Below are 13,099 nucleotides of genomic sequence, written 5' to 3'. Positions count from 1 at the left end.
AGGAGTTTAAACCAGGATGGCTTAGGTTTTTGAGCTATTTAATTGAAGAAAGTTTTGCTCCATCCATACCTTTATCTCCTCCAGACAGGTGGTGAGTTTTGATGGGGATGACTGCGAGGGTGAGGTGTCAGCTGTGACATTAACATAGAGTTGTATGTCATCAGCATAGCAATGAAATGAAATATTGTGGCAGCTGATGATTTGGCCAAGGGGAGTGAGGTAAAGGATGAAGAGGATGGGGCCAAGGACTGACCCCTGGGGGACACCACATGTAACTGTGTGTGGATGTGATTTGGAGTGGCCTAGGGAGATGTGTTCTGTCCGGTTTGTGAGATATGATCTGAACCAACTGAGAGCAGTGTCATTTAGTCCAGTAGTGAGGTGGAGCCGGTTTAAGAGAATGCCATGGTCGACAGTATCAAATGCAGCAGAAAGGTCAAGACGGATGAGGAGGGATGAAGAGCCAGCATCGGATGATATGAGGAGGTCGTTTGTGACTCTGACTAGGGCTGTCTCTGTGCTGTGGGCAGAGCGGAAACCTGACTGGAATTTCTCAAAGAGGTTATTATGTTTGAGGTGGTCCTGAAGGTGAGTGGCAACTACTTTCTCAAGTACTTTTGATATGAAAGGGAGATTTGAGATGGGCCTATAGTTGGATAGGACTTCCGGATCAAGAGTGGGTTTTTTAAGCAATGGTGTGATAATGGCATTTTTTAAGACAGGGTGAACATGACCAGATTGAAAGGAACTATTTATAACAGCAGTGATCAGGGGACTTAGGGCAGTGATATGGGATTTTACCAGGGATGTTGAGAAAGGGTCCAGGGGACAGGGGGAGCATTTCATCTTCCTGATTATGTTCTGCACCTCTTCTGATGAAATCTCAGGAAAGTAAAGTGTTGAGGAGGTTTCAAAAATACAGCAGTCAATCAATGTATAAAAAATGATTTTTGTTTTAGTTTTAACGGAGGAATAAGTTAAATTTGACCACAAGCTCAAGTTGCTTCACACAACAAGGAATTTGACTTTGGTTCCATTTTTCTGTCAATAAAGATATTCTAACTACAATATACGAACAAGGTAAATAAAAATGTTTTTCTTGACTGTAATTATATGCATCTTAACAAAAGATTTGATTGGAGCAAACAAGTGTAGCATTGATCTGGGTGCTTTTTCTGTTAAGCATTCATCAGAATGACAGCCTGGTGGAAAAAACTGTCTCTGTGGTGGCTGGTTTTAGCAAAAAGCGCTCTGTAGCATTGACATAAGGCTGGACTCTAACCAAGTTGGTGCAGGATGTTTGTGGCCTGCAGAGATGTTAGCTGTCATTAGAGGAGGTGTAAAGCCCAGACAGGTCGCCAGTTTCTCTCTCTGTGAAAAATTAAAACTGTAAATATTTAACGTAAAATATAAAATTTATCTTGACTATAAATCTCACCTATTTTACCAGAGTAAGATCTGTCAGGTTTTATTGTAACACTGAATTAGAGAATCCCCCATTTCACACGTCTCTGTGACTTACTGTTAGATTCACTGGAGAAGTTCGATCTGAGTAAGAACAAAATATGTGATTTATGCTAAAACACTCAATCAATCAATCAATCAAAATTTTTTTTCAATTACAATTTGTATTGCAATCGAAAAGTCAGTTCCAGTACAACCGTCCATCACATAAACAAACAAACATTTTGGGGGGAACAATTGACTGAGGCCTTGCATTGCCAAGGAACGCAGCCAGTCAGCCGCTGCTAAATAGCGCAGCCGTCAAGGCCACATTCCTCCAAACAGCCCCGAACCCCGCCTACACGGAGTTCACGAGGCGCTGCCCTTGAACTGTCGAAGGAAGAGCAACAACATGGGGGAAAGAGGGGGGGAGAAAAAAAGAGACAGATGTTTGCCTATTTATGCTCTCACCAATAGAGTCAAACAACCTACACAAAAAAAACCTCATAGCACGAAAAGCAGAAATAACACAATACAACATGTATGCAGAAGGTAAACATTTGAGACCTGTCGCGTGTGCGTAATTAATCAGTTTTATGAGTATCAGTTATGCGTGTGTGTATGGGCGAAAGTGTTTTATCTCCGTGAACACTCTCCAGAGGCCATTGTCCTTGATGTTATCAGCCGGCCCACAGTTCAGAAAAGCATCCACAGGTGTCAGCGGGGGAGGGGGGTAGCCGGGGGCTTTTCTGAGCACTCTCCGCCGTAACAATCCAGGAGTTGAGATAGGGAGGGAATCCAAATATGTTATTTGTTATGAGACAAGCTGCACTGCCTTTCCTGTCAGCTTTTAAGTCTTTTGCTTGCTCCACATAGTAAATCCAATTTTCCAAATTATTGGGCTTTTTCGCGCTTCACTTCCAGATTTTATCCCATCTCCCCTTGAGTTCAACCACCAAAGTCAGTCTGCGTTACCAAAAACACAGGCAGCTTTTCGGCTTCGCTCCATTCACCTTCCAGGTTTGTCCGTTCACAGCCACAGTGAGCGCGTCATGCAGCCGGCAGCCTGATCAAGGCCAAATGGCTCCGACATCCGCTGTATTTGCCGATACTTCAAAAAAACATCCTGATATTTTCACTGCTGACTATTGAATTCTTCATTGGCTAAATGAACCTCTTGTTTTTGGAAGAAACAGATATTAATTGGCAGCTCTGTTAATTACACCTCAAAAACAATGTTTTTAATTCGTTGAACTGTTCCTACTCCCACTTTTCTTTCTTTATTTCTTTTTTTTGCTGTTACTTGTTGTAAATGGAGAAACTAGTAGTTCCCCCTCTTTTCCTTTATATGAAAAATATATATATATTATTAGGGGATCTTGTTACTTCAAGGCTGGACTATTGTAATTCTTTACTATCAGGAAGTCCACAAAACGCAGTTCAAAGTCTTCAGCTGATCCAAAATGCTGCAATCAAGAGTTCTGATGAAAATCAACAAGAGGGATCATATTTCTCGAATTATAGCTTCTTTTCATTGGCTTCCAGTTAAATCAAGAATAGAATTTAAAATTCTTCTTCTAACGTATAAAGCCCATAAAAATCAAGCTCCATCATATATCAGAGCTCTGATTACCCCGTATGTTCCTAACAGAGCACTTCGCTCTCAGACTGCAGGTCTGCTGGTGGTTCCTAGAGTCTCTAAAAGTAGAATGGGAGGCAGATCCTTTAGCTATCAGGCTCCTCTCCTGTGGAACCAACTCCCAGTTTTGGTCCGTGAGGCAGACACCCTGTCTACTTTTAAGACTAATCTTAAAACTTTCCTTTTTGACAAAGCTTATAGTTAGAGTGGCTCATGTTACTTTGAGCTACCTCTATAGTTATGCTGCTATAGGCTTAGGCTAGTGGAGGACATCAGGGTCTATTTCTCTCACTCTACTGAGTTCTACTGTTCTTCAGTTTTGCATTGCTTGTCGTCATTTCAGCTTTTAACTTTTTGTTCTCTCTTTTTTCTCTTCATAGTAGGTACACCTGGTCTGACAGTCTGTTAGCTGTGACATCATCCAGGGAAGACAGATCACCCGCTATTACCATCTAATGTAGAACAGATTACTGGATCAATGTGTGCTTCTGTGCTTTTTTGTCTCTCTTGTTGTGTTTCTGCTCTGTCTTCTGTAACCCACAGTGGGTCGAGGCAGATGACCGTTCATACTGAGCCCGGTTCTGCTGGAGGTTTTCCTTCCCGTTAATGGGGAGTTTTTCTTTCCACTGTCGCTTCATGCTTGCTCAGTATGAGGGATTGCTGCAAAGCCATGGACAATGCAGACGACTCTCCCTGTAGCTCTACGCTTCCCCAGGAGTGAATGCTGCTTGTCGGGACTTTGATGCAATCAACTGGTTCCCTTATATAGGACATTTTTGACCAATCTGTATAATATGATTAAATCTGACTTTGTAAAGTGCCTCGAGATGACATGTTTCATGAATTGGCGCCATATAAATAAAACTGAATTGAATTGAATATTTTCAGCATGCATCAATAAGCCCTTTATGTGAGCAATAAATTATCTAAAAAGCTTTTTACACATAATTTCCAGATGTTCAGAGAACTGTAGACGGAGCTCTAGAATTTGGATTTTCCATCAGCCATGTGTTGTGTCACCCTCTTGTGGTGATGCGTGTGACTGTACCAACATGCAGAAAATCAGAAACTGAACAATAGAAAAAAGCTTTGATGTCACTTATTTTTATCATTACACCATTAAATCTTACTGCTTACTGCTGTATATCTCAGCTGTTCAACAAATCTAATTGAAAATATATAATGTAATATGTATAATATGTAATAATATATATATATATATATATATATATATATATATATATATATATATATATATATATATATATATATATATATATATATATATATATATATATATATATATATATATATATATATATATATTCTACTCCATCAGCTTTACATTTATTTTTTTTATTTTTGTATGTCTGTTTCTCCAACAATACATGTGTAACAATAACATTGTATTCTTCCGGTCTTTAATTTAATAAAAAGGTGTTTTGCTTATTAGGACCTAAATAGAAATCTGGACCTGTTGCAACAAGAAGTTTTTAACAGAAAAATGCATAAATATAGCCAACTTTTAATTTTTACAAGCAGGAAAAATTGTTTCACAACATAGGGCATCAGACAGCGTACATTTACATCAATTGAAATGATAGTAACCATCAGTTAAATTAGCTAAAAACATAATTCTTCAGTCAGAGCGGAACAATCCTTTTCAGTTAAGTACCAATTGCAGTCTAATTGCTGTTGGTATGAAGGAAAAATTATATTTATTAGTTTTGACCACTGGGAGCCTAAATCACCCATGAGGAGAAGAACAAACTCCTCTGAGTCAGAGCGGACCAACGTTGCCTGTGCCTTTACAAAGAGTTGTCTCTTTACAAACAGTTAACACAGACTCAATACAAGACTTGTAAACCATCATGTTTTTGTCCACCATAAAAATGCTCATTCAGAAAATAGTCTTTGAAGGTGTTTGTTCCAGATGGCAAACATGTTTAACTTGTGCTTTAGACTGTTGTAACTGTACCCAGGTAGATGGATCTCTCTACTGATTCCCCTTGTGATCCTTCAACGATAATATGGTGATTACTGGGGAAGGTTCTTCTTCTAAACTCCACGGTTACATCTTTGATTTTTAGGACATTTCATTTCAGAAAGTGATTGTCTTCACAAAGTCCTCCACAACTGTTCCATGATCAACCTCTCCTTCTTGGGACAGACTGGTTAAAACTGTGTCATCTGCCAACTTAAGTAGACTCCTGCCTTTGTGGTTGCTCCTACAGTCATTTGTATAAAGAATGTACAAAGGGGGGATAAGATGCCCCCCTGTGGAGAACCTGTGGATGACACCTTCTTCTGGCATAGAGCACCCTTTGCACTGACCATTGTGTTGATGTTCATCGTGACGATGGCTCTAAAGCTCACATCTCTGAAGGATTGTTGCATTCCCTGCTGTGGAGGGTAGACTAATTTTATGAACTTATTTAATGCACCGTTTTATCCATCAATAAATGCAATCTTAAATATTAAGATTACATTTAACAGAGGTGGGTCTAGTAGCCAAAAATAGTACTCGAGGTACTAGGACTGTTTAAACATATTTTTATCCGATTAACGGTAAGAAGTAGCCAATCAAGAAATTACTCAAGAGTAAAAAAGTATTATGTAAGAGGGCTCAAAGAGCTCTACAGATAATAATCTTAAATAATCTTAAAACAACAAAGCTTGTGTACAAACAAGAAGTCTCACTTTGACATAAACTGTAGGTATGTGTCTGTCTTGTGGATTTTAGGTTCTCTATTCAAGTTACTCACGATGGGTGGAGTAGACAGATTTTTTACCCAAGTAAGAATAGAGATACTTCTTGATATTATAACTGAAATAAAAGTACAAATTACTCCTAGGAGAACCTTTTGTTCAAAAAGTTACTCATGCAACCCTAGGAAATGTGAACTGCATAAAGGTAGGTAATACCCACCTCTGATATAGTAGCATTTAAAATATGGTTCAGCTTTGCAGTTTATGACAATTTTAGCACAGTTAGAACACAGCTATGTGATAATATTGTCCATTTCAGATCCATGCAGTAAATCTGTCTTTGTCATCTGGTGGCTTTAGCAGGGCGGGAGTTGGTCTTCTCAGCTCTGTTAACTTGTGCATAAATTGTTTCAGGCAGGGGGGGTTGGCAGGAACTGGTGTCATTGTGCTGCTCAGGACGATTATGAAACTGCACCAAGGCATAAGTCGATGTTGGAGACTGAGCAGGAGCAATTTCTGCAGGATTTTCATATGGATTTTGCTGTGGATTAGGCTAGAAACACACAAGAGTTAATTAGAAATAAATATCACAACATCACTTGTCACTGAGAGCTTACACTCAAAATGTTGACAGACATAAGAGAAAAATCTATAGAAAAAAAATTAAAGAATACTATCTAAATAAGAGCCTTTAACAGAATAAATTCACTACACTGTGAAGGCCAGGATTTTAAATTAAATTAATTTAAAACACCTAGAATTTTCTTAGAGATGCATTTGCTGTAAACAGTATGTTTGTGTAAAAAGGTGGGTTTCTGCTTTTCTCAAACTGAAATTATTTTATTTCTCAATAGATAGGTTAAAATTTTGCTCTTTTGGAAATATGTGATTAGTTTCACAAGCAAATAGGGAGAGTTTTTCTTTTACTGAAAGAACATACTGCTTACCTGGGGAACTTCATACACTGTATTTGGGCTCCTCTTTCTTTTACCTGCAGGTCAGTCAAAGAATCAAGATTGTGTAGTTGGAAGTAATTAAAATCATAATTTAGTTTAAAGTGCTACTGCAAACTGTCTGACAGCACTTAAGAAACAACGCTATTTAAATGCCAAATTGGATATGGTAAAATAATTTAACTGCTTTTTTGTCCTTTTTTGTTGTCGTTTTTGTTTTTTTCATTTTGCAAAATTTATTGTTTTGCATTTTTGTACAAATAAAAGTTAAATAATTTAAAGTCAGAGGTTAAAAGAGACATTATCATAACTAAAAGCTCTTGAAAGAATAAAATAATAGATCCCAACTGGTCTTAAAACTGTTTTTCAAAGTAATTAAGTAATTCTGAAACAGACCACTAAAGTCCGACAAACTACTACTGCAGAACACCAATATCTAGTGTAGCAGCAAAGAGCCGAGGTGAGGATGGAGGAAGCTAAACCTTAAACCGAGGAACAAACTCCTGATGTCCTCCAACCTTGAGGAGAAATCCTCACACGATCAACCTCAGCAGGTTGACTCTTTGCATGAGCTTGAATCTTAGAACAGCTCTGCAGTTTTTAACGCAGCACCTATAAATGAGCCAATCTTCCCAAAATTTAGAACTGAACCTCTAAAATTTTGAGTTTACAAGAAGTTAACTCAAATTTCCATGAGAGATGCTGGAAGTCAGACCGTCCACAGTGGAGCGTTGCACTGCCCTGCAGCAATGGACGGACCAAAAGAGTACCAGCTATATAACTCTGCAGACACAGGTGGTATAGACTGGAGGGATGAGCAGCCATCACACCTGACTCATACCACCACCTGTCCTGACTCTGTGCCGCCCCCTAAAGGCCAGAAGAGTCACTCAGGTGGCCCACACCAACCTAAACCCACCACCACACGTCAGAGTTCACACCTTGGAAAACTCTCACTTAGATCAGAAGCATTCTTTCTTGCATCATCAAAGATTAGTTCAAATGCCTCCATTGTCTCATGAATATAACCAACTTGATTTCCCCGGTGGTCCAGGTCCACCTCATAATTATGGTATCTGTATTCGCCAACTTGAGACTTTTGCTCTGGACATAGAACATTTTGACCCAGATAATCAGGATTCAAACATTCATGATTATCTGAAGGAAGTCGAACATTGTCTTTTTGACTCCCTCATCTCGTGAGAAGCTAAAGCTTATTTGGAAAACAACTGCTAGAAGCGTTCATGTTTTCATTAAAGCTCTTCCTCCAGAGCTTTTTGATTATTATTATTATTATTGAGATTTTTTGTTATTCAGCTCTTTGCAAAGCTTTAAGAGAAGAATATTTTGTGTACAGTGATCAGGCTTCTTGCCCCATTTGCCATTCCTCAAGAAGAAAATGAAACACCCAGAGATTATTACTATCGCTTAAGGAATGTTTATTCTTAGGAATGTAATTCTCTAGCTCCTGAAGAGGACCCGCTTTTTAAGTCTTTGTTCCTTCATCATCTGCATGAAAGTGTACAATATGACACGATATCCACAGATAATTGCCTTATTTCCCACTGCTACGTTGGAGCAATTATGAGGAGAACACTCTCACTACCCTCTCAGTGCAGAGGTTCTGACTGTAGTTCGGAGAATCGCAAGCTGGGTCGAAGCTAAGTCTGCGGTCTATCTTCTGCGTAACCAGACGCCGGAGTAAAGAATCCATCTATGCCGAAACCAGCCTTGTGATTTTTCTCAGCTGTTGCAGGAAAGCTGACCTGAGACAGCGCGGAGCAGCCTCCTCTTCTGTGGCCAGGCCAAACTGAGAGGAGGGCTGATCTGAAGTCGCCTGCTGCAGCTAGCACAGGCTCCACAGGAGCAGCTATGCCAGGGAAGTCGAGCTTAGGTCCTCCCTTTCACAGGTCGAACACACCCATGCTGCCAACCCCTCCACAGGACTGAGACCTGCATGAAGGATCCCGGAGCTGCCTCCAAACAGCCACGTTTCAGCTAACCGCATAGCCACCTATAGCTGGTCAGACAAACAACCTTCACCCAACCAGCCTTCACCATCCCTTTTTCAACTGCTTCCAACTGGATGCCCTAAAGTGAACTAAACTGACACGGAGGCACAGACAGGTTTGGCAGAGTTGAACAGGGAAAGTTAAACGGTTTATTTAGAAAGGGTTAATTAACGTGTTTTCACTGTGTTTTTAAAACACATGGAGCTAACCGACATAGCACCTGTTAGCATTTTGAAACCAAGCATTGTTGATGTTTTTATGGTTATAACAAACTTTATTTCCATAAGGGTTTTATATGTTGATGGGATAATGATTTTTCTGTTCTCCAGTCCTCTCATTACGACTAAATGCAGCTCAAAGCCTCTTAAAATTAGCGCCAAATGACCGCTAGCATAATGCTATTAGCTTCCAGAATATTGTTTTTTTCAAACATAAAGTTTGTTTTCGTTTCACTCCGCCATAGTTCGATAGCGCTATGAGCCTTATTACCACATTAATATGGACCATTTATCATTTATTCTAAATGTCTGCAGAGTTTGCTGTTAAATAAATGCCAGTGCTCGAATCATTCCTTTCAACTATTGTCCCGGATAATACCTAACAGACCGAGAGTTATTTATTAAACATTAAATAACTTTAAACAGTGTATAATAGGAGAACAGGAGCAAAAACAAGTTAAAAGCACAAAACATGCTTAAGCAACTGCCTGTCTAAATAAAAAGGTCTTTAGATGTGTCTTAAAAGAGATTGTGGATTCTGTGCATTTAAATTTAAAAATTCATCCTAATGTGCACAGGAACCCGGTGCAGGAAGGTGAGAACAGGAGCAATTTGTGCCCTTCTATTTGTTTTAGTCAGCAGCCTTGCTGCAGCATTTTGCACAGACAGAAGACGGGCCAAGGGGGATTAATTTAAACAGTTAAAAAGACCATTGCAATAGTCTAAATGGGAAGAAAAGAAAGCATAAGCAATAATTTCTAGTTCAATGCATTTTGCACTTTGCACAGACTGAAGTAGGATTTATTTAAACGGTTAAAAATACTATTGCATTCATGCCAGGAGATTAACATAACTACAGTGAGCTAAGAGCAAAATCATTTTTCCCAGCCTTTTAAGAGGTTTTATGTTTCATTAAATAATAAAAGGTTTCGTATTTTACTACAAAACATATAAACCAAGAAAGAGAGGAGGTCTGGTGAGGCCCATCAGAGGCAAAATGTAGTTATTTAATTTTGTGTTACAGCCTTTTTAAACCTGGATTGCTTTACTCGAACTATTTAAAATGATTAGAGTATCTTATTACAGTTAAGAAAACTAGCCTTAGTAATTAAAGTGAATCCACACATTTACATTTGAACAGGTAAGCTAAGTAACATTGTAATGTTCAAACATCGTTAAACAAATAAACCTGTTTCTTTAATGAAATATGTTTTTCTGAAGAAAAGAATACTCAACCCTTTTTGCAGCAAAAAGAATAATTATCCTTTTTTATCATGTTAGTCACTATGTGTTAATAAATCAGTTTGAGCAAGCATAAACACACCTTTTGATAGTTAGAGCTGAATTTTATTCAAACCCCGGGCAGATTTTGGTAAAAACTTATTTCTATTCAGTGATGTAATGAATAGAATAATATTTATTGTGAGGGGACGGGTAAAATGTTTTGGTCTGTATTTACATTTTTTAAATGTCACATCAAAAAATGTTTACCCTTCTCAATGCAACATCTTTTTTACAGAAATAAAAAAACATTCTTCATCGTTTTCATGTGTTCACTTGTATCTTAATTATTTATCTTTAATGGAGAGCTTCAAGTCTTTGGGGCTGGAAGGCCTCCTTGCCATCACCCTAATCTTTAATTAGCTTCACAGATGCTTAATTGAGTACAAGTCCAGACTGTGACTACATCATTCAAAAATGTGAATGTAATTTCCAGTCAGAAGAAAACTTCTTGATATAATTAAGGGATTAAGCCTGTATCTGTCAGGGGTTTAATAATTTTGTGTTTAACAGCAGGTTGATGCAGTGCAACGAATTGAGTTGAAGACTGAACAACATCTAACAAGTTTAACAAATGGAATGAACATATGAGTTAGAAATGAACGGATACTTACGAATTCTGAACAGCCCAAAGACAATACACACAGCTACTAAAGCTGCTGCAGCAGCTGATATCCCAACTATGGTGGCTGTGTTGACAGCTGTAGAAAAATGAGAAAAATCTGTCAGAGAAGCTTTGGTCAAGCTCACTTTCTGTTTCACAACCTTGGTCTAAACTTGATGTCAAGTCTTCTACATGTCTGACCGTCCAGATTAAAAGTAGTTGACAAAATCAGAGATAAAAATATTTCCTTTACTTCCTCCGACACCCAGTTAATGTTTGGATGTTCTCACTGAAGGGAAGCATGAAGTACAGCACTAGTCAGACTTGTATTTATTTCCCTTAAAATATTTAGCATTGTGTGTTTTGTGACATGTAAGATAAAATGTCAAATGTCAATGAAAATGCAAGTGATACAATGTTTATATAAAAAACTATGAACCACTTTCATTGTTTTTGAAGGGTGTAGTTGTGAGTGTGACTCCAGCTTCCTTCTAAACTTAAGTATCAAGTAGAGGAGTTAGTGTTTTGTCCACGAATGATAGTAGGGAGGAACAGGAGCTGGACAGACGGACTGGGACGACATCTGCAGTAATGTGGGCGCTGCTCCGGTTTGTTGTGGTGGAGAAAGAGCTGAGCCAAAAAGCAAAGCTTTTGATTAACTGGTCCGTCTATGTTCTGACCCTCACCTATAGTCATGAGGCGCAGATCATGACCCGAAGACTGAGAGCCCGGAGAGTAGCCGGAGAGTAGGATGGAAGGTTAAGGTGACCCACAAATGTGGTTCCTAAAATGACTGCAACCCATTACAAACTGCTAACATAGTTAAATCATGTAAATTTGTTTTCATGTGTGTGTTTTGTTATTTATATTGAATTAGGGGGTGTTGGAAATGAATAATATTCCTGATGCGAGACACAAGCTGAGAACCACCAGACATACAATAAAGTTTTCCAACCGAAATCGAGTTGAAGTCAAATTGTAGTTTTGGACTCTAAACCTAAACTTATAGTTGTTTTCCCCTTTTTCAGCTCAAAATTGTACTGAATTATTTTGGGTTTTTACTGTGTAAAGTATCTTACTGGCCAAAACTTTAACTGCTGTGTCACAGCATGAGCGTTATGAGGTGTTACCCCATTGTTATCAGGCATAGTCATTGTTGTAGCCTGGAACACAGGTTCATAACTTTTTACCATGTTCCTTTGGTGGGGAGTCCTCTACAGAGCTCCTAGACCCTGGGTCAAACGCAGCAGTAGTCCAACATCATTCCAGCTGGGTGTGCTGTGCAACCATCTAATGTGCATCTAATGTACCAGATAGCATGGTATACCAGTGGTGTGTGAACATCGGGTTCGAGTCCTGGACTCAGCAGGACTTGAACCCGTGTGTGGAGTTTGCTTGCACTCCTTGTGTTCTCCCTTGTAGTTGTTAGGTGTTCTGGTCTCTCCTACCACCTAAGAGTTGATGAATTTTGTTGAATGAACCTTGTACGTATAATGACAAATAAGAAAAAAGCATCTCATCTGAGACAGTGACTCAGTAAAGTGGCACTGCACAGATAAAGAAGGCGCCATATACAGGGTGTTCTCATCTTTCTTTCCTTGACTTCCTCCATGGCCCTGCAGAGAAGGAGCTGTCATCCCCCCTCTTGGTCTTCCCCTCAGATCCCTGTAGCTCTGGCAGTCCCTAAGAGCCCCCGGAGGACAAGGTGGTGACACTGACTGCTTCCCTGCCTCAGTGACTGGGCTGTCTCTTCAAGAACCAGGAACTTATTGTTGGGGGGGAGTTAAATAGCCCACATCGGATAATTTTCACTTGTTTAGGGATTTTGCTGCACTGTTACTGTAAATTAGGATGTGTCTTGATAAGATAAGATAAGCATTCATTTATTGTCCTGCAATGGGGAAATTCAGGTCCCACAAATTAGTTGTACCACTATGAATGTTGGAGCACACTAAGAAAGTGGGAGGGATATCTAGCAATAGCTGCCCCATTGCTGTCAGGCCTTAAAAAGCTGGTGGTGAGAGCAAATCTTCTGGTGGTAGCTGTTGTAACCAAATGCTGCTACATTTATTTTACTTTTGAGGACTAAAGATGAAATAGAATGTCTTCATTCATAAATGTGTGGCTTTAAAAAACACTTTATCTAATTTAATCAACAAAACATTTAACAATATTGCTTAGCTTTAAACGAACAAACAAAACGTGTTATCAGTGTAACAACTGGGTTAAAACCAAAGTGT

This window comes from Fundulus heteroclitus, chromosome 6 (genome assembly GCF_011125445.2).
Source record: "Fundulus heteroclitus isolate FHET01 chromosome 6, MU-UCD_Fhet_4.1, whole genome shotgun sequence".
NCBI lineage: Eukaryota > Metazoa > Chordata > Actinopteri > Cyprinodontiformes > Fundulidae > Fundulus > Fundulus heteroclitus.
This window is presented reverse-complemented; position numbering follows the sequence as displayed.